General features: G+C 48.3%; 1 protein-coding gene across 3 annotated transcripts in view; it reads right to left on the bottom strand.

Moving 5' to 3' along the window:
* CYRIA (CYFIP related Rac1 interactor A) overlaps nt 1-4,523 on the bottom strand; it is a 99,369-nt gene extending 94,846 nt beyond the window's left edge. For all 3 annotated transcript variants that reach the window (XR_013484412.1, XM_078149223.1, XM_020967432.2), the window contains exon 1: nt 4,447-4,523. The gene's annotated coding sequence lies outside the window, so the exon portion shown is untranslated. The remainder of the gene's footprint in view (nt 1-4,446) is intronic.
* Nucleotides 4,524-19,054: the final 14,531 nt, after the last annotated feature.

The following is a 19,054-nucleotide window of genomic DNA, read 5'->3' as shown; positions in this document are numbered from 1 at the left end:
GGACTTGGATTTTTTGTAGCCCAGTATAAGACCTTGTTTATACCTGTTGAATTTCATCTTATTCCATTTCAGCCGATATTCAAGCCTGTCAACTAGTGGGCTAGCCATCCCTCCCAGGCTTGTGCCATCTGCAAATTGGATACACATGGCACTGATAAAAATTAAGCTACCTAGAGGCATGCACAGATCCCTGAGGCACTCCACTGGAGACCTGCATTAGAGCTGTCCTGCATCATTAGGTACTGGTCTTTGATCTCAGCCAGCCCTCACCTCTCCATATTCTCCATAAGAATCATTTGAGGTCCTTCAGTCTGGGACGCTAGCACTTTTGTGTTCCTTTCATTATTTCCAGATTCTGTGATTTTTGCTAGAATGGCTCCTCCCGCTCCTCACAGGATCACAGCCCATCTGTACTTTAGGACATGGTTTTCCTGGTCTGCTGCAGCTTAAAAGTTTACCAGTGGCCAGCCCAGCAATGGGTTGGACCAGAGCAAGGAACAGTGGCAAAGGCATTGGCCGTAGAATCAGAAATCCTGCCTCAGATACTTACTAGCTGTGTGGCTCTGGGCAGATCTTAAACCTCTCTGTGCCCCAGTTTCCTAGTCTTAGAGGTTGGCCTCTAAGATCCCTTTCCTCTCTAGATATAATGCGGTACTTTCCTTTATGGAAAAGGAACACCCACTGCTCAATGTAACAGGACCCAGGTGAGGTCGCCTGCCCCTCCTCCACAGGCAGTGGGCCTAGGGTCTGATAGGACTTCCTAGAAAGCAGCTCTCCCATGGCAGCATGCTTGCCCAGCTCCTCCCCCTCTTGCTCAGAGACAAATCCAGCGTTGGCCCAGTTCCAGACCACTGGGAGACACCACAGACCGTCTACCATGCAATCATATAACCATGAGCATATGCAGTCCCCCCCCTCCCCGCCCCAGAGCAAAGAGCAGAGAGCTCCTTCACATGGCTATCCAATGATCCATTGGGCCAGAATTAGCCCGGAGGGCCTGCTGCTGTGGTTATGAAGGGTCCTGAGGCCAGGCAGCATAGCTCAGGTAGAGAGTCACTGGGACCCCTCCTTAAAGAGCAGATGGAAGCATCCTCATAAGACCAGACTTTCTGGACCTAGAAGGTACCTTTGGGAAAGTCCCAGCCACTCTCCAGAACTCAGCAGGCTGGTTCTCCCTACATCAGGTGGTGGTAGGAAGCTATGTTAGAGCTCCATCCTTTCTTCCCTGGGCCTTATGGGGATGAAGCAAAGATGGACCTTGGAAGTCTGGCAGAGAGTGCAGGAGGTGGCTGGTGGCTGTGAAGTTGCCATCAGAACCAAGAGACCGGGAGCATGTCCAGTGGGCAAGTCCCAGGTGAGGAAGACCTGTAGACTGCCATGGGCCTGGGGTCATTGCAGCCAAGAAAGCATGCCACCTTCTCTGGATTCCAGCCACCATGCTTCAGCTGGGGGCTAAGGGAAGAGACACACACTGTCACCAGCACAACCGCCAGAAATAAGAAGTGTTTTACTACTGAGAGGTGGTGGGGCTCAAATGAGATCAAATATGGCTCCTCTAAGTAATAATAAAAACAACGCACAACCCCATACTTTGCAAAGCTCTTTGAAGACCTCATTGTATTTAAGCCTCATGCCATCCCCATGAAGAAAGAACTCTTATCATGAGAAAACTGATGAGGATAAATGATTTAACTTGGAATAATGAATGACTCCTTTTTGGTTCTGGTCAATGAGCTCCTCGTGTCTGAGGGGGAATTTGAACCCATGTCACCCTGCCCCCAAGTCTCGCATGCTGGTCACTCACTACAGAGCACATTGTGAACTTCACAGCCCAGAACATCTAGTAAGCTAGCACTGTGAGCAGAGGCGATGAGGAGTGGGGAAGGAGAGGACCTTGGGCTTTGGCACAGCCCAGCGCCCAACCCTATTGCAGACACAGTCTAGCTGGGGAACCCTTTACACTCGACACCCAGGAGAGCTTCCAAAGCTAAGACACAGAAGAGCTTCTGACTGATTTGTGTTCCTCATTGGGAGTCTCCCAGACTGAAGATGTCACCACCCAAAACATGCTGCAACAACCTGGTGATCCCCACTGGCTGCGATCCTTGATAAAGTAATTTCTTTGCTGTTTTCTCTTCTAGAACGTAGATGGCACTCATCAATTCTGGCTTGTTTTTTCTTGTTTTTGTTTGGTTTTCTTTTCTTTTAGGTGAGGCGGCACTGTCCATTGTGGAGAGCACAATGAAAGTGCTGACTCCCTCTGAACCTCTCTGCTGTCCCTGGATAGACTGGGGTCCTGTCCACATCTTCCCTGAAGCATCCGGTTGCATGGACTCCCTGAAGGGCATGTTCCAGCAAACTACTAGTGAGCAGCACAAACAGGAAGTCACAGGCAGCTCTCCCTCTCTCTCACTCTTGACCACTGACCGGCTGGCTGCTTGGTGGTGTCCAGGGCTCACAGGATTGCACAAGTCCCAGCCCTTTTTACTGTCAGCTGTCACATTCTTGTAACTGCCAGCTCTGAGAGGGGCTCTGTTTGGGAAACCCTGGCTGAGAAACTCACAGGACCCATGGGTTTGGGGTGTGGCCAGTGGGCAAGTCCTGCCCCCTTCCACCCCAGGCCTAGGACTAGGGGAACTGCTGCCCCCTCCTCTGGGCTCAGCCACCAGCCTACCTACCCATCGTCCCCAAACCGGGGGCATCTGAGAGAGGCAGAGGAGGATCCCAGATGCCCATCCTGCCAGGCTGCCCCTGGCAGACGTGCTAAGCTCTCAGCCTGCTGGCTAGCCTTGCGTCCTCATCCTTCTGCTCAGCCCAGCCCAGCCCAGTACCCTGTCTGTGACTGTTTATCTCCCAGGGAGGCAGAAAGGAGAAATTAGAGCCATAAAGGACAGGACAACAGACCAATAAAAAACGGGCTCCCGGAAGAGTCAGGAGAGCTGAGCGAGCAAAGTGGTCGCTATAGCAACACCAGGCACTGAGAAACATGCGGGAAAACAGCCCCGGCTGGCGGCTGCCCTCCCCAATGACAAAACCTGCCAGCCACAGAGGGGATCAGAGGGCTCAAAGCCCATGGATCCCAAAGGCCGGGGTGGGGGCGTGGTCCACCACGAAAGGACCAGGTCCTGCCCTAGAGGGCCCCGAGCCTGCTCTGGGATCCCTCCCAGCACTTTGGGGAAAGAGTCCCACACTCGGCTGATGCCAGAAAGGGGAACTGTAAATAAAGCATAGAAAGTTTCCGGAAGGGAAATGAGAGAGGGTGAAATGGACTAAAGGGGGAGGGGGACTGCACATGTCACTGGCCCAGATCCCTAAAAGCAGGGATATTAAAGCCAGCCCCGGACCCCCTGAGAGAGTCCAGAGGGCCAGTGACAGTCCCGTCCTAAGAGGACACGGGGAAGGATAACCCCCCCCCCCCCCCGGCAACACACACATCTTAGAATGGCAGCACTCGGAGGGACCATTCAGCCCAACCCTTTCATTTTACATACGGGGAAACTGACACCCAGAAAGAGCGACTCGATCAAAGACAGCTAATAGTCAGGACCAGAAGCCAGGTGTCCTGACTCCCGCCCGGTTCAGTTTCTATTCTAATGAATCAACGAACAAGCACTAGATTCGCTCCCACCGAGGCCGCCCCGGGCTCGAGGCTGAGGGCTGGGGATACAAAGAAAGACACCGGCAGCCCTCCCCGAAACCGGCGGCATCCCCCAGCCCTACATGAGTCAAGGGGCCCCAGCCCAGTCGGCCTGGGGCATCTCTTTCATGAAGCTCTGGGCACTTCGGAGGCTGCGAAGGGCCTTGAGCTGTGGCTACAGGGGCCGCGCCTCGGATTCCTCTTCTGTCAAAATGAGGGAGAGGCTTGGAACCAAGGGATCTCTAAGCTCGCTTTCAGATCCAAATCCTCTGATCTCAAGATCCTAGGATAACAAGCAAAGGGCGGAGGGGCGGGGGTCTGATCTACCCGAGCAGGGGAGGCCAGGAGTGGGCAGGTGGCTGGAGAGGGAGAGGACAGGTGTGTGTGTATGGGGGCGGGTGTGGCGCGCTGGGACCCACCACCCATTTGTGGCCAGGCTGAGGATCCAGAGATGCTCTGCAGAAGGAGGAGGAGCTGCTCACCTTGGGGCTGGGGGCCTCTGCTCTCTTTCTAGAGGGGGATGGGACATCTTCGGGAGCACGAGAGGAAGTAGGGGTACGGGGAGGGGACTGGAGGCAGCTGCCCAGCCCTGGGCAGGGCAGGGCACGGGGACTGAGGGCCTCCCGGGCGGGCATGGGCAAGGGGCAGAGACGGAGGGAGGGAGAGGGTCAAGTTCGTCCAGCGCCCCGGCCAGAGCAAGAGAAGGTTGGAGCCCTGGGAGCCTGGACCCCCTGCGGACGACGCTGCGCGCTGAGCCCCCAACCCCAGCCCCGAGCCCCGAGCTCCGAGCCGCAGCCGCGCGCACTCACCGGGAGCCGGAGTCCGAGACGCCACCGCCACCGCCACCGCCGCCGCCGCCGCCGCCGCCGCCGCCGCCCGCCTCTCCCCAAGCCTGCCCGCCCGCAGCTGCGGCTGCTCTGGCTGCTCACGAGCAGCACCTCCCTGGAGCTCCGCCTCCGCCTCCGCCCAGCCCGCCTCCGTCCCTCCTCCCTCCCCCAGCCGAGGTCCGCCCACCCGGGCAGACCAGAGCAGGGCATGGGCTAGGCCTGAGCCGCTGGGAGGCTGAAGGAAAGCTCACCACCTACCCTCTCCCCTCACTTTACCTATGGGGAAACTGAGGCCCAGATTGGAGAAGGGAAACGTGAGAGGGCAAAGAATCTGAGACTCGAACCCAAGGCCAGAAAGCAGAGGCCCCAGCTGGAGACTAGCTCTGCCTTTTTGTTTTGTTTGTTTGGCCTGTGTGCCTTGGGCCCCGGCCCTTTTCCTCTCAAACTGGGTAGGAGTTACAGGGCTGGGGGACTGCGTGCACCCTCCTGCCCATTCTTGCTCAGTGCAAAGAGGTGTCCAAAGGCCACGTGCCTCTCGCTGCAAGGTTTTACACTACCTGCTATCTGTCTGTCTGTCTGCATGTCTGTCTGGGGAGCTCATCATTTCTGAGATTCAGTTACCAGCCCTATGCTGAGGATTGCCAGTCTACTTAGCCACCCCTAACCTTTCTCCTCACTTCCAGTCCTGAGTCTTCAACTGACCATTGGCCATCTAGAAATGAATAGCAGGGAGGCACCTTCAACCCAACATCCCAAACCGAGCTCATCGTCTTTGCGCCAAACCCTCCCCGCCTCCTGAGGTCCCTATTACTGCCGAGAACAGCAGCATCCTCCCGATCTTCCGGGCTTGCCCCCCAAGGTCATGCTCCAGCCCTTAGTGCTTATCGGTCCACCCCCCATCTCCAATCTGGCCAAGGCCTGTCAATTTCACCTTTATGGTATCTCTTGAATCTGTCCCCTTCTCTCCTCTGAAACTGCTACAATCTGGTACAGGATCTAATCACTTCATAACTGGATTATTTCAATAGCTGCTGGGGTTGGGGTCTGCCTCTCAGCTGGGTCTCCCCCCAATCTCTCCTTCACACAGCTGTCAGTGATCTCCCTAAAGTTCAGGTTTAGCCATCTCACCCCCTCCCTATATATTCTTGTGACTTCCTATTACCTCCAGGAGCAAATGTAAAATTCCGTTTGGCTTTTTAAAGCCTTTCTGTCCTTGTCCTTTCTACCTTTCCAATCTTTTTACCACTTGCTGCCCCATGATATTCTTCAATCCAGAGACATTGACCTCCTGTTCACCTAGCAGAAAACTCTCCTGCCTCCAGGTATTTTCTCTGGCTGCCCCTCCCCAGACCTGGAATGCTTCCTGTCCCCACCTCCAACTCTTGGCTTCTCTGGCTTCCTTCAATTCCCAGCTAAAACTCCACCTTTTAAAATGTTTAAAAGTATTTTATTTTTTTTTCTATTACATATAAAGACAATTTTCAACTTTCATTTTTACAAGATTTTGAGTTCCAAATTTCCTCCCCCCCTCCTCTCCCTCCGCCCCAAGATGGCAAGCAATCTGATATAGATTATACATGTGCAATCATGTAAAACATATTTCCACATTAGTCATATTGTGAAAGAAGAAATAGAACAAAAGGGGAAAAAAACATTAAAAAAACCAAAGTGATAATAGTATGCTTCAATCTGCATTCACACTCTATTGTTTTTTTTTCTCTAGATGTGGATAGCATTTTCCATCTTGAGTCTTGGAATTGTCTTGGATCATTGCATTTCTGAGAAGAGCCAAGTCAATCATAGTCGATCATCATACAATGTTATTTGTTGTTACTGTGTACAATATTCTCCTGGTTCTGCTCACTTCACTTTGTATCAGTTCATGTAAGTCTTTACAGGTTTTTTTTTTCTTTTCTGAAATTTGCCTTTATTTCTTACAGCGAAATAGTATTCCATTACATTCATATCCCACAACTTGTTCAGCCATTCCCCAACTGATGGGCATCCCTTCAATTTCGAATTCTTTGACACCACAGAAAGAAATGCTATAAATATCTTTGAACATGTGGGTCCTTTTCCCTGTTTTGTGATCTCTTTGGGATACAGACCTAGCAGTGGTATTGCTGGGTCAAAGGGTATAGTTCCAAATTGCTCTCCGGAATGATTGGATCAGTACACAACTCCACCAACAATGCATTAGTGTCCCAGTTTTCCCACATCTTCTCCCACATTTGTCATAAAACTCCACCTTTTACAAGAAACCTTTCCTGATCCCCCTCAATCCTTGTGCCTTCCCTTTGTTGTTAATTTTCAATCTATACTGTCTACAACTTGTTTGTACGTTGCTGTTTGCATGTTGTTTCCTCCACTAGACCGTGACCTTTTTTCGAGCAGGGATTGTGGTTTTTGTTTGGTTTTGCCTTTTTTTTTTTTGGATCACTACTGGTTGAAATGGTATCTATGTAGGTTTATTGATTGTTTCTGTCTTGTGTCTTTGCATGTCTGTCTCTTTCTTCCATCCCCCTCCGTCAGGTGCATTCTTCTGCAGTTTGTATCCTCACCTTCCAGGCTTCAGAAACCCAAACTAGAGCTGGTGGGAGAATAGAATCCTTCTATCAACCAGCATGCTGCCCACCTTTCCCAGGACCCAGCTTGGATAGCTCATCCATGCAATCCTCCTCCCATCCCCAAGCTCCTGAGCCAGCCATTAATGAAACCGACCATCCTTCTGGCCTCACATTAGCCTCAAGCTTCTGGACAGAGTAGTGATGCTGTTCAGAAATGATCTGAGTTCATCCAGGATAGGCTGCCTCAGTCATCTCTCTTCCTGGCCTCAAAAGTCCCCAAAGGCAGCCATGGACAGATAATGAACTGTCTTATTTATAGTATGGCTCGGTCTCTGCTATCATGGAGCTCATAGTCTAGTAGAGACAGAAGCCTTCAACCACAATCAGAGCCACCATCAGAAAAGGCCCCCCGGGATAGATTTTGAGGCTGTCTAGACTAAACATCGCATTTTAAAGAGGAAGAAGCTGAGGCCCAGGGAGGGAAAGTGATGTTTCCCAGGTCATACAGGTAGGAAGGGGCAGGGACAGGACTTGAGCTCATGGGTCTTCACTCTGGAGCTCTTTCTTCTTCTGCCTCCCATCACCAGGGCAGAGTCATGGCCCTGTGAGGGCCAAGGAGCAAGGACAAAACCAATGAGCCTCAGGGAGAAGGTGGCCTTTGGTTTGCTCTGGGTGAACTTCATAAGAATTCAGGTAAGGGAGCAGCGTGGGCCAAGATTAGCCAAGCAGGGTAGCCCTAGGGTTGGAAGGGCCTTAGAACCAAGTAGAGCAGGCCGAACTTAAATGGGTTGGCCATAGGGAGCCACTGAAGACTGGTCCGCAGAGTGAGATGATCAGATCTGCATTATGAAAGACTCATGTGGCAGCACAATGAAGTATGGATTGAAGGAGCTAGGGTGGAGGTAGGAAGATCAATGAGGAGGCTAGCGAGCATTGGGAATGATCCTGCCTCTCAACTTTGCTATCTGGGAAGTCGTTCTCCCAGCAAGACGGCTTTGTTTAGGAGGGCACTAATGGAGGATATGGCCAAGCCCATATAGGCCCATGTTTATCATTCTTGGCACCACATTCCACCCTCTGCATCCATTCCTTTGTATTGACTACCCCATGTCTGGAATACTCTTCCTTCTCATGTCCCTGGCTTCTTTCAAGACAAGCTCAAATCCCACCTTCTGTAGGAGGCCTTTCCTGGTCCCCCATCTACCAATATCTTCAGTCTGGGCTTACCTTCCATCCACTCGGTATACGTTTTGTAGATGCCTCATTATCCACAGGGTGTATCCCACACTGAGTCTCTTTGGGGCTAAGCCTCTTTCTGCCTTTCTTTGTATTCTCCGAGCTTAGTAGAGTTCTTGGCCCCTAGTAGGGGCTTAATGATTGTGCCGCTGACTTGATTAGCATAAAACACTGTCCTTGGAGGGGCTAGAGGCTCCCCATGTCCCCAGAATAAACTAGCGACTCCTCGCCCCTCCCTGAGGGTCTCCATTCTGAGCTTCATCCAAACTTTCCAGATTAAATTGCTCCCCATCATACATTTTACATTACAGCCAAACTGCTGTATTAGCTATTTCCTGAACTCTCCATCCATCTCCCACCTCTTCACCTTTGTCCAGGCTGTCTGCCATACTCAGAATATACTCCAATCACTCTCTCTTCTGAGAATCCCTGGTTTCTTTTAAAGTCCAACCCTGGTTACTCCTCTGCTACCCCTCCAGATCCGTGCTGCCTCCACAGTTGTCTCAGTTGACTCCCTCCTGAAATTAAGCCGCACTTCCTCATCTGTGTGAGAAGTGCATACTCTCCTGAAAATATATGCCCCCTGAAGGAAGGGATCACGTTCCTGGCACTGAGAGGCTGTTCTTCCTCTGGACAAGATGTCAACACAGCCCTTTAGGGGACGGTTAGTTGGATGCTTTGATCTAAAACAACCCTTGGCTGCAGAATGTAAGCTTCTCGAAGGCAGGGACCATCTCTGGGACTACTTTCAATACATTTCCTGATGGAGTCAGTTTCAGCCATTGGAACTTTCTGTCCAGAAAGCGTCTGTCCATATACTCATGTGTATATGGATATGCCCGTGTGCAAATACATAAATGCTCATCAGTTTGCAGGTTTTTAAGACCCAGAATTCTGAGGAAATGCCCCTTCCTCATTATCGGGAATACTGTTGGGCTTCAGCTGTAGAGATCAATAATGACAATGACAGGAGGATTTAGCATTTAATTTTTTGTCCTGTTAATTGAGATTGGATTTTTAATTGATTTTCACCCTTAAAATAATTTGTTTGCTGAAATAGGCTCTAAAGCCTTAATTAAATGTAGACTGATTTGCTCTCCTAATTAGGGCACTGGGGCAGAGAGGCATGGACTGGGAGCCTGGTGACCTGGGTTTTAATTCCAGTTCTGACATGTACACATCCCATGACCTTAGGAAGCTCTTGGACCTTCCAAGTTTCCTCAAAAGAAGTGGTAGTAACACCAAACATTTATCCAGCTCTTGTCATGGCTGCTGAGCAAAGTGTTGGAATCAGAGATGAGAGACCTGGGTCCAGCTGGAATCTAGCCTCAGACAATTACTGGCTGTGTGACTATATGGGAAAGTTACCCTCTCTGAACCTCAGTTTTCTTATCTGTGAAATGGAAGGATAATAATGTCTTCAGTAGCTTTCCCATGGGGTTACAGTGAGATGCCCAGGAGATACTTAGGGGATGATGGCAATGCTCAGGAGCACATGCAGAGTGGAGTTCAGACACTATTTCTGCCCTCATATAGCTCAGAGCCTGACGGGGCCCAAGACGCTTACGGAGAGAGGGCTAGATCAGCCTTGTGCGGAACAAGTGTGCCTCGAAGGTCATGGGACCCTTGTAAAGAGACAACCCTCTACACTCTCATGGGATCAGAGACCCCGAATTGAAAGGGCATCTAATCCAGTCCCCACCTTTTATGGTTAAGGAAGCTGAGACCTAGAAAAGTTCAGTGACTTGACTGTTGTCACAAAGGTAGTAATTGGCTGAGCCAGGATTTGAACTCAGATCCTCAGATCTGCATCTGGGGCAGCTAGGCAGTGCAGTGGATAGAGTTTCAGGTCTGTAATCAGGAAGACCTGAGTTCAAATCCAACCTCAGACACATACTAGCTGTGTGACCCTAGGTAAGTCACTTTACCCTGTTTGCCTTGGTTTCTTCATCTGTAAAATGAGCTGGAGAAGGAAATAGTAAATCGCTCCAGTATCTCTGCCAACAAAATCCCATACGGGGTAAGAGAGCTGGACACGACAGAGCAACAACTTCAGACCTGTTCTCTTTCCACTAGAATCTCCACGCTGCTTTGAATCCCAGCTGAAACCCCACCTTCTTCAAAAAGCCTTCCCAGCCCTGTTAAAACACTAATGCCTTCCATCTGTTGATGATTTCCAGTTCATCCTGTACACACCTGGGATGCCCATCATTCTTTGCTTGTTGCAGACATGAGGAGTCTGGGCTGCCGTTGTCTTTCTTTGTGTCCTCAGGGCTTAGCGCAGTGCCTGGCACACAGTAAGCACTTAATATGTGCTAGTTGGCTGGCTGAAACAATGACTCCACGAACAGTGACTCTGGGGGAAGCAATGTTATCAGGGGCACTTTGTCTCATAGGTACAGAGCTCATCTGAGCGGAGCTGAACAGAACAGAGACAGATGCTCTGGCCAGGAGGAGCAGGAGAGAGCCTTCAGATCCTGAGAGAAATGCTGCTGCTGCTGCTGCTGCTGCTGCAGGTATGGGGTGCTCACAGGTACAGAAATGGAGGAGATTCAATTCAAAGAGGAGCCAGCAGAAGGGTCACAGAAAATCCCAAGTGAGGGCAGCTAGGTGGTGCGGAGGATAGAGCACCGGCCCTGAAGTCAGGAGGACCTGAGTTCAAATCTGGCCTCAGACCAAACACTTGACACTTACTAGCTGTGTGACCCTGGGCAGGTCACTTAACCCCAATTGCCTAAAACAAAAAAAAAATCCTAAGGGGATCCTGGTCATTTCCTGGAGGAAGAAACTTTTGAACCAAATTCAAACCATGGGGAGGATTCTAATAGGCAAAGAGGAAGGGAGAGTAGTAGTCCAGGCCTGGTGAACAGGGTGTCCAGACCACAAAGACAGGAAAGGATTGGATGCATACAGGGCATGGGAAATAGATGAATTTTCCTGAAGTAGAGACTTTATGGAATGAAATATTTTGAGGTAAGGCTGGAAAGGTAGGTTGGCAATAGAGACAAGAGATGCCCACTGATGCTTCTGTTTGCCCTGCCAAGGAGAATGATGTTTGCAGTGGAAGCACCAGAGTAAAAGTGATTGACTGGGAGATGATGCCTAAGAAAAGGTGAGCTCCTTGTGCCCTTGGGGAATTCAGTTTCTCTGCCCCAGATCCTCAGTCTGAATGAACTGGAAGTTAATTGGTTGAGTCCCAGCTGCAGATATCCAAAAGATTATGAAAAATGGGAGATGTATCCCATCTTCTCCAAGACTGGAGAGTACAAATGTCCTGATTTCCCAAACAGGAGAGAGTCAAAGTCTGCAAACTCAGGCCAGTGAGCTTGACTGCAATTCCTAGATGCTAGACTCAGTCTTTAAGGAGATGGTCGGTAAAGTTATGAGTACAAAGAGCCAGCGTGGCTTCAGCCAGGATAAGGTATGCCAAAATAAACTACTGTCTTTGTTGACAGGGTTACTAGACTGGTAGATGAGAGAAGTACTATGGATATGGTTTAGCTAGATTTCAATATCCCATATTCTTAATTTCATGGAAGGGGTGGGTGGAGGGAAACACTACATTTGATGAATTCAGAACTGGGTAAATGGACAGACCCAAACAGGATTGTTAGCAGTTCAATGTCAATTCAGCAAGAGGTTTCCAATGAAGTGTCTCAGGGATCTGTGCTCAGTTTTGCGTGTGCATGCGTGTGTGTGTGTGTGTGTGTGTGTGTATGTTTTAATGTTTGTATAATAGCGTGCACAGAATGTTTGGCAGATTTACAAAGGGTACCAAGCTAGGACGCATAGTTACTTGTAGCGGATGACACTTCACCAGCTGAGGCACTGGACTGAATCTCATAAGATGAATTCAATAGGGGACAAACATAAAATCCTATGCTTGGGTTCCAGGAATCAGCTCTGCAAGTACAAGATGGGGGAGTCATGATTGGACAGTAGTCAAAAAAATAGAAGGAAAGAAAAGAAATATGGTGGATTTAGAAAGCTACAAACTCCATAAGAGTCAACAACGCGACATGGAAGCTAAGAAAGCCAATGCAGTGAAGTACAGAGCCTTCAGGAGAGGGGGGTGCTGGTCCTGCTGTCTTCGGCCTTGATCAGACTGCATCTCAAGTATTTTGGTTCTGGACACCACAGTCTAGGAAGGCCATGGTTAACCTCAAGTGACCAGAGAAGGACAACTGAGGTGATGACAGGCTCTGAATCAAGGTCATAGAAGGAGAACAACTGAAGATGTTTGGCCTGGAAAAAAAAGGCTGAGCTGGGGAATGGTAGTGATCTGAGAGGGAGTATAGATCAGGCACTACATTTGGGGTCCAAAAGAACTGAGTTCAAATCCCACCTCAAACACTTATTGCTGAATGACCCTGGACAGGTCACTTACCCTTTCTGGGCCTCGGTTTCCTGATCTGTAAAGTGTTGGAGATGGACTTGATAGCCTCCAAGGTCCCTTTCAGCTCTAAACCCACCTAGTGTGCGCAGGGCTGCCCTACAGAGGAAGGATTTGACCTGCTCGTTTGGCCCCAAAGGGCAGAGTGAGGAGCAAAAGTGGGGAACTGTCAAGAGGCCAAATTAGACTCAAGTCAAGAAAACCTTCCTCAAACTGAGGACTGCCCCACAGTAGAATGGGCTTCCTCAGGAAAGAATCAGCAAGACCTGAGTTCAAATCTTGCCATAGCCTTTGGTAGCTATGTGGCCCTAGGCAAGTTCTTTCCCTAGACAGCTCAGTGGCACAGTGGGCAGAGCCTGGTTTTGGTGTCTGGAAGTCCTGGTGACCTGGGCAGGTCACACTTGTTCTCCCTGTTTGCCTCAGCTTCCTCATTTTCAAAATGGAGATGACAACAGCAACTTCTCCCTGGGGTCCTCGTGAGGGTCAACTGCAACAATAATTCTAAAGAGCCTAGCCTGGCGCCCAGCACACAGTAGGCCCTGTATAAGTTTTGGCTATTTTATTCTTGTATTTTGTAGTCTCTCTTTGCCTTAGTTTCCTCATCTGTAACATGGGCTGAAGAGGGAAATGGCAAACCACTTTAGTATCTTTGCCAAGAAAACCCCAGAGGGGATCATGAAGAGTCAGATAGGACTGAAATGACCGGGACAAACATTTATGAAGCACCCACTATGTGCCAGGCACTGTGCTAAGCTCTGGGGTTGCAAAAGAGAGCCCCTGCCCTCAAGGAGCTTGCAATCTAATGGAGATGAACAGGAATGGATGGCTGCTTTCAAGGAGATTGTAGGGAATCAGGACAGACAATTCACATCTATATAAGAATATGGAGGAGAATCTGGTGAAGGATTAGTGGCTGGGGGAGGGGCATCAGAAAAGGTCCATGTTGAAGGTGGAACCTTGGCTCGGTTTTGAGAGAAACGAGGGATTTCAAGAGACGGAATTGAGGAGTGAGGGCATATCTGGCAAGGGAGATGACCTGTGCAAAGACGTGGAGGTGGGAATTGGGGGGGTTGTGTGAGATAGATGGCCATAAGGCTGATTTGGCTGGACTGAGAAATGCATGGCAGGGAGTGACGTGTAACAGTACTGGAAAGCTAGGCTGGGACTGGCTTGTGAAAGGTTTCCAATATCTAACCAAGGACTTTTATTTGCCCCTGGAGGTGATCTAGGAAGCCCCTGGACTTTATTGGGCAGGTAGTGCCCTAGAGAGCACTATCCTTTAGGAAAATCACCAACAACTATGTGGAGGATGATGCGGAATAAGGAGAGACTGGAGGCACTGAGACCAATTAGGACATAGTGTGATAGTCCAAGTAAGAGCTGATGAGGCATGAAAAGGTGAACTAGTGAGTGAGGAGAGAAGGCGGAACGGAGGAGATAAGAAAGGGTAATGCAGACTTGGCAGATGATTGAATGTGAAGGCTGGAGGAAAGAGGAACCAAGGATGACTCCTTGGTGAGGGGTCCCAGGTGGCTGCAGGGATGCTGGTGTCTTGATGGGATGGGAGGTCTGGAAGAGGGAGGGATTGGGGGGAAAGAGAATGAATTATGCTTTGGATCGTCTGAGTGAGAGATGCTCAGGGGACTCCTGGTTTGAAATGGCCATTGGAGGAAAGAGAAAATGCAAACAGAAAAAGATTCGAGATGCCACCAGGTTGTGTGGGATGGCAAAAACCAAAAACAAAACAAAATAAGGCAGGACTTCCCAGCCCCAGGAAATTAATCTTTGTCCTAGAAAGGCCAGAAAAAAATGGCTGACATGGAGTCAAAGCCCAGGCCAAGGAGGTTTAGACTTTCACTTCCATTCCAAGCCTCCTGGTCTACATGAACTACATCTCAAGGTCTGGGAGAACTGACAGACATGATTGGTGAGCCACGTTGTGGGCCATTGGCAGATCTTGAGAATGGGAGAGATCCTGTAGGACTGGAAAGGCCATCATCTTAGCTGTCAAGAAAGGGTAGCAGGTAAAGTCTTCAAGGGGTCAATCCAGTGAATTTCCCTAAAATAGCTTTGGAGGAGCTATCCAGTGCTCTGAAGACCTCCCACTAGATCTTTTTTAAAAACTCATTTTTTATGTATTTTGTTTCCATATCTGTTACATGTCTAAATGTATCCCTTCCCCCGCTATTCCTTATTAACAGACACTTACTAGCTATGTGACCCTGGGCAGCTCAGTTAACCTCTGTCTGCCTCAGTTTCCTCCCTAAAATGAGGATAAAGCACCTACATCCCAGAGTTGTGAAAGTCAAATGAGAGAATGGAACATTTTGTGAATCTTAAAGTGTCATATGAATGCTAGCATCTATTATTATCATCCTCATCTTATCATCATTATAAGGAGGGAGATAAGCAGCTTGACAAAATAGCCAACACATTGAATGATTCTGCCAATGTTTGCCACATCCATAGTCCCACCTCTGCAAAGAAATGGAAGTAGGTTCCTTCTTGTATCTTTTCTTTGGGGCCAAGCTTGATCATTATTTTTCACAGCACTCTGTTTTAACCTTCTAGGTCTTCTGAATATTTCATTGAATGCAACATACAAGTGAACCATCTGTTCTTTGATCTGGCTACATGATTAGCCATCCTCCTTCCCCGAGCATCCTCAGCTTTATGATGTGCTTGCCATCCTTCTTGCATAGAATACTTCACAAAGAATATGCTATGTACTACTTACCCCTACCATGATTTTGTAATTGCTCTTTGGGTCACTTGAAACTGGAAATCCTCAGAAACTGTGGTTTCCATGATTCACAGCCACATGCCTTAACTGGGAGGGAACTAATATCAATAAGATGGGCATTTGTGACAGGTAGCACCTTGAGGTTATTAAAACCATTTTACAATTCCCTTAATGCAATCCAGCCCATTCTTCTACCTCCAATAATTTCTGAGTCTAGCTCATTTTCCACTGGCAGACCCTGTGCAAGACATAGGTAGTGATGGCCCAGGTCAATGGGCTGCTCATCCCATTCCCTGCCATCATTTGGGCCATATAAATTCTTCATCCACTTAGTTTTTTGTATGTAGATTGCTAGACCAAGAACTTGGAGTGGTTACTTGTTGTCTTACTGGGGGGACTCTTTAACATGCTACAGTTTGTTATAATCAGTACAAAGTCACACGGAAAACATTACTGTCAAGAGAGAATGCTTTTGAACTTGTATTCTTCAAGATCTGCTCTCATGTTCATCATGGATGCCCACTGCAAGGTGAAATTCAATGCAGATGAATATAAAAGCTAATAAAAATGCAAAGTGCTGTGAATAAATCCACTGTGTAAGGACAAGCTCCCAGGGAGCTGGGTGCAGCTGGACAGCACTCCATCCAACAGAAAACTCAAGTTCATTATCAGCTGGTAATGGGGCATGGCGGCCAAAAGAACTAATAGAACCCTTTGTTTTGGAAGCTAGTTGCCTTCCTGTCTCTGAAGCTTCGGTGTCTGGCACACAGCAGGTACTGAATGAACACCTGTGGAACTGAACTGCAGTAATAAATGTTGACTGCACTGGCCTGAGCTCAAAGGATCAGAGTCAACTAAAAAGTGGTGGCGGTGGATGATGCCTTTGTCCTCTGTCCTGGACAGCCAGCCAGACCCTAACTTTAACTCCTGGGCACCCATTTGGGGAAGGCCATTGGCCTTTTGGATTCCATTCAGAGAGTATAAAAAAGCAACCTGAATGGATCAAGACCATCCCACCTGGGAAGTCATTGAAGGAAATGTGAATGTTTAGCCAGAAAAGAAGAAATAGAAAGGGATATGAAAGCTACTGTCTTAAGAACCTCATGTTCTGGAGAGGTTAGACTTTCTGTTTTTCCTGTGAGCCAGAGATTAGAAGTAGGAGCAATGGGAGGAAGTTACAAAGATGTGGTTTTGGGGTCAACATTAAGACATCAGCAGGCATTTATTAAGCACCTACTATATGCCAGGTACTACCCTACATGTTGGGCATACAAAGAAGACAAAAACAGAGTTCCTGCCCTCAAGCAGCTCACAGTCTAAAGGGGGAGACAACATGTAAACAATGATATTCCAATGAGAGCCAGAGACTGTGGTTTGGGGATAGTCTGGGTGGGGGGATTACTTTAAGATGAAGGAGGATGGAAAAAGGCTTCCTGAAGAAACTGAGGCTTGAAGGAAGCCAAGAAAGCTAAGAGGTGGCAATGAGGAAGGGAGAGTTCCAGGCATGGGATACAGCAAGTGAATATGCCCAGAGAAAGGATATGGGGGTCTTGCTCAAGGAACAACAGGGCGGCCAGTGGCATGGGATGAGTACATGGGGAGAGATATAAGAAGACTGGAAAGATGGGAGGATGCCTGGCTGTGAAGGGCTTTGAAGAGCCGAAGATATGATTTTATATCGATAGGAAGCCACTATTGCTGGAAGGATTACTTTCTGTATCAATCAGGTTGCTCGAAAGTGCAGTGGGCAGCTAGCTGGCACAATGGATAGAGTGCTGGGCCTGGGGTCAGGAAATCCTGAGTTCAAGTTTTGCCTCAGACATTTCTAGGTCACTGTGTGACTGTGGGTAAGTCACTTAGCTTCTGTCAGTTTCCTCAACTGTAAAGTGGGATTAATAACAGCACCGACCTCAGGGTTGTTGTATCAAATGAGATAATATTTGGAAAGAGCTTCATGTGGTGCCTAGCACATAGTAGGTGCTATATAAATGTTAGCTGTTGTTATTGAGATGGGTGGCCTTGGGATGGAGTTGTTTCTCTTTCTCTAGAGATTTTCAAGCTCAGACTGTGTTATTACCTATCTAGGAGGGTCATATGGTTATAGGGATCACAGGTTTAGAGGTGAAAGTACTTCAGACATCACCTAATTCAACCTTTTATATCAGGGACACATAATAAAGGAGAGGAACCTAATAAAACTGTTAGCACAGTTTTATACACGTCAAATGGTTACATAAATACTACAGTATAGTGGCCCTGGCCCTGGCGTGGGCTTCTGCTTCCAGGTTCCCACAGGTCCCCGGTCGGCCAAGCTGAGTTACTGCAGGTGAGACACAGTCAGCCTTGGTGGGGAATGGCTCCAGTCCTGGTGTAAGGTGGGGAGGGAGGGACGGGCAGACCAGGCTTCTGATGCCCACAGCTCTCACTGCACCAGAATAGATACAAGAAACGTGGCAATTTACCTTGGCCAAGGTGCTTGTGGAAGTGGGTGTCAGAAGGCTTTCAGCCTGTGCATGATTGTGGACTGGGGCAGTTTTCTGCATTCACTCACTATTTTTCCAGGTCAAACTCTCACATAAGCACACAAGAAACTCCTGCCATACTGAAAGTCTTTCCTAATCCACCAACTGTGTTGGAACAAATTTACATTTTCAAAACAACTCTTCTAGTGGAATTGCTGTATTAGTTTGGAGTCAGAGGACTCGATTTCAAATCCTGGCTCTGGCACTTAAAAAAATAGGCTTTCCATCTTTTTACTTTTTAGTCTCCTAAGGGGCAAGGTTCTTCCTTGAGGGTGTAGCTGCCCTACCCTTCCCCTACCCAGGCAAACTTTCCCATAACAAAGAAAATAAATGAGCCACCTAGTACCATAGTCTACCACTTCTCCCATGGGGGTGGGGGGTGAGGGAGGTGGGCAGACATCCATTTTCTTATCTTCTCTCTAGGGTCAAGATGGGTCAATGAAATTGCACTGAATCTAGCTTTGTGTTTGCCTTCTTTGGCTGTAAATGGAAATGCCGTGCACTGTGTTTACTCTTTTCCTGATTCTGCTTACTTCCAGGAAGGATTTGAGACCTTCTATTCTTCCAAATAGTTTGTGCTCTGATTTTGTCTAATTTTGCAAAGTAACTCCTTGGGAGTTTGATTGGTACAGCACTAAATCGATTCATTAATCCAAGTATGGAGTGTGGTCATTTTTATAATATTGGTCAGGCAAATTGTTATCAATGAATATGCTTTTCAATTATTTGCCCTTCTTTGTTTTTGGAATGTATAGTAAAGAATGCTTTGTAGTGATATTCGTGAGTCCAGACTTCCCAGATATTATGTATACCATCTCCACATTTCCATTGGGAATTCTCCAGTCTTAACCTCTTTGAGTCCCATTTTCCTCATCTCAAAAATTGGGAGGATTAACTAGATGGACTGGATCAAAGGTCTGGATCCCCTCAGGCTGCAAAACTCCTGAGTGAGCCCAGGATTGGGAAGTAATTGGGAAATATTTAACAAAAGAAAAAATACAATGAGACATGGATGATGTGAAATTGTGGTTTTCTAAGCTAGTATGTTCCCACAGGGATGACACTGGACCAGATGATCTCCCAACCCCACTCCACGTCTCAGTATCTTCATCTTGGGGTCTCAGTCCTG

The sequence above is a fragment of the Phascolarctos cinereus genome, unplaced genomic scaffold (genome assembly GCF_003287225.1).
Source record: "Phascolarctos cinereus isolate Bilbo 61053 unplaced genomic scaffold, phaCin_HiC Scaffold_2;HRSCAF=192, whole genome shotgun sequence".
In the NCBI taxonomy this organism is placed as follows: Eukaryota; Metazoa; Chordata; class Mammalia; order Diprotodontia; family Phascolarctidae; genus Phascolarctos; species Phascolarctos cinereus.
Note: the sequence above shows the minus strand (reverse complement) of the source record. Positions and strands in the feature narration are given on the sequence as shown.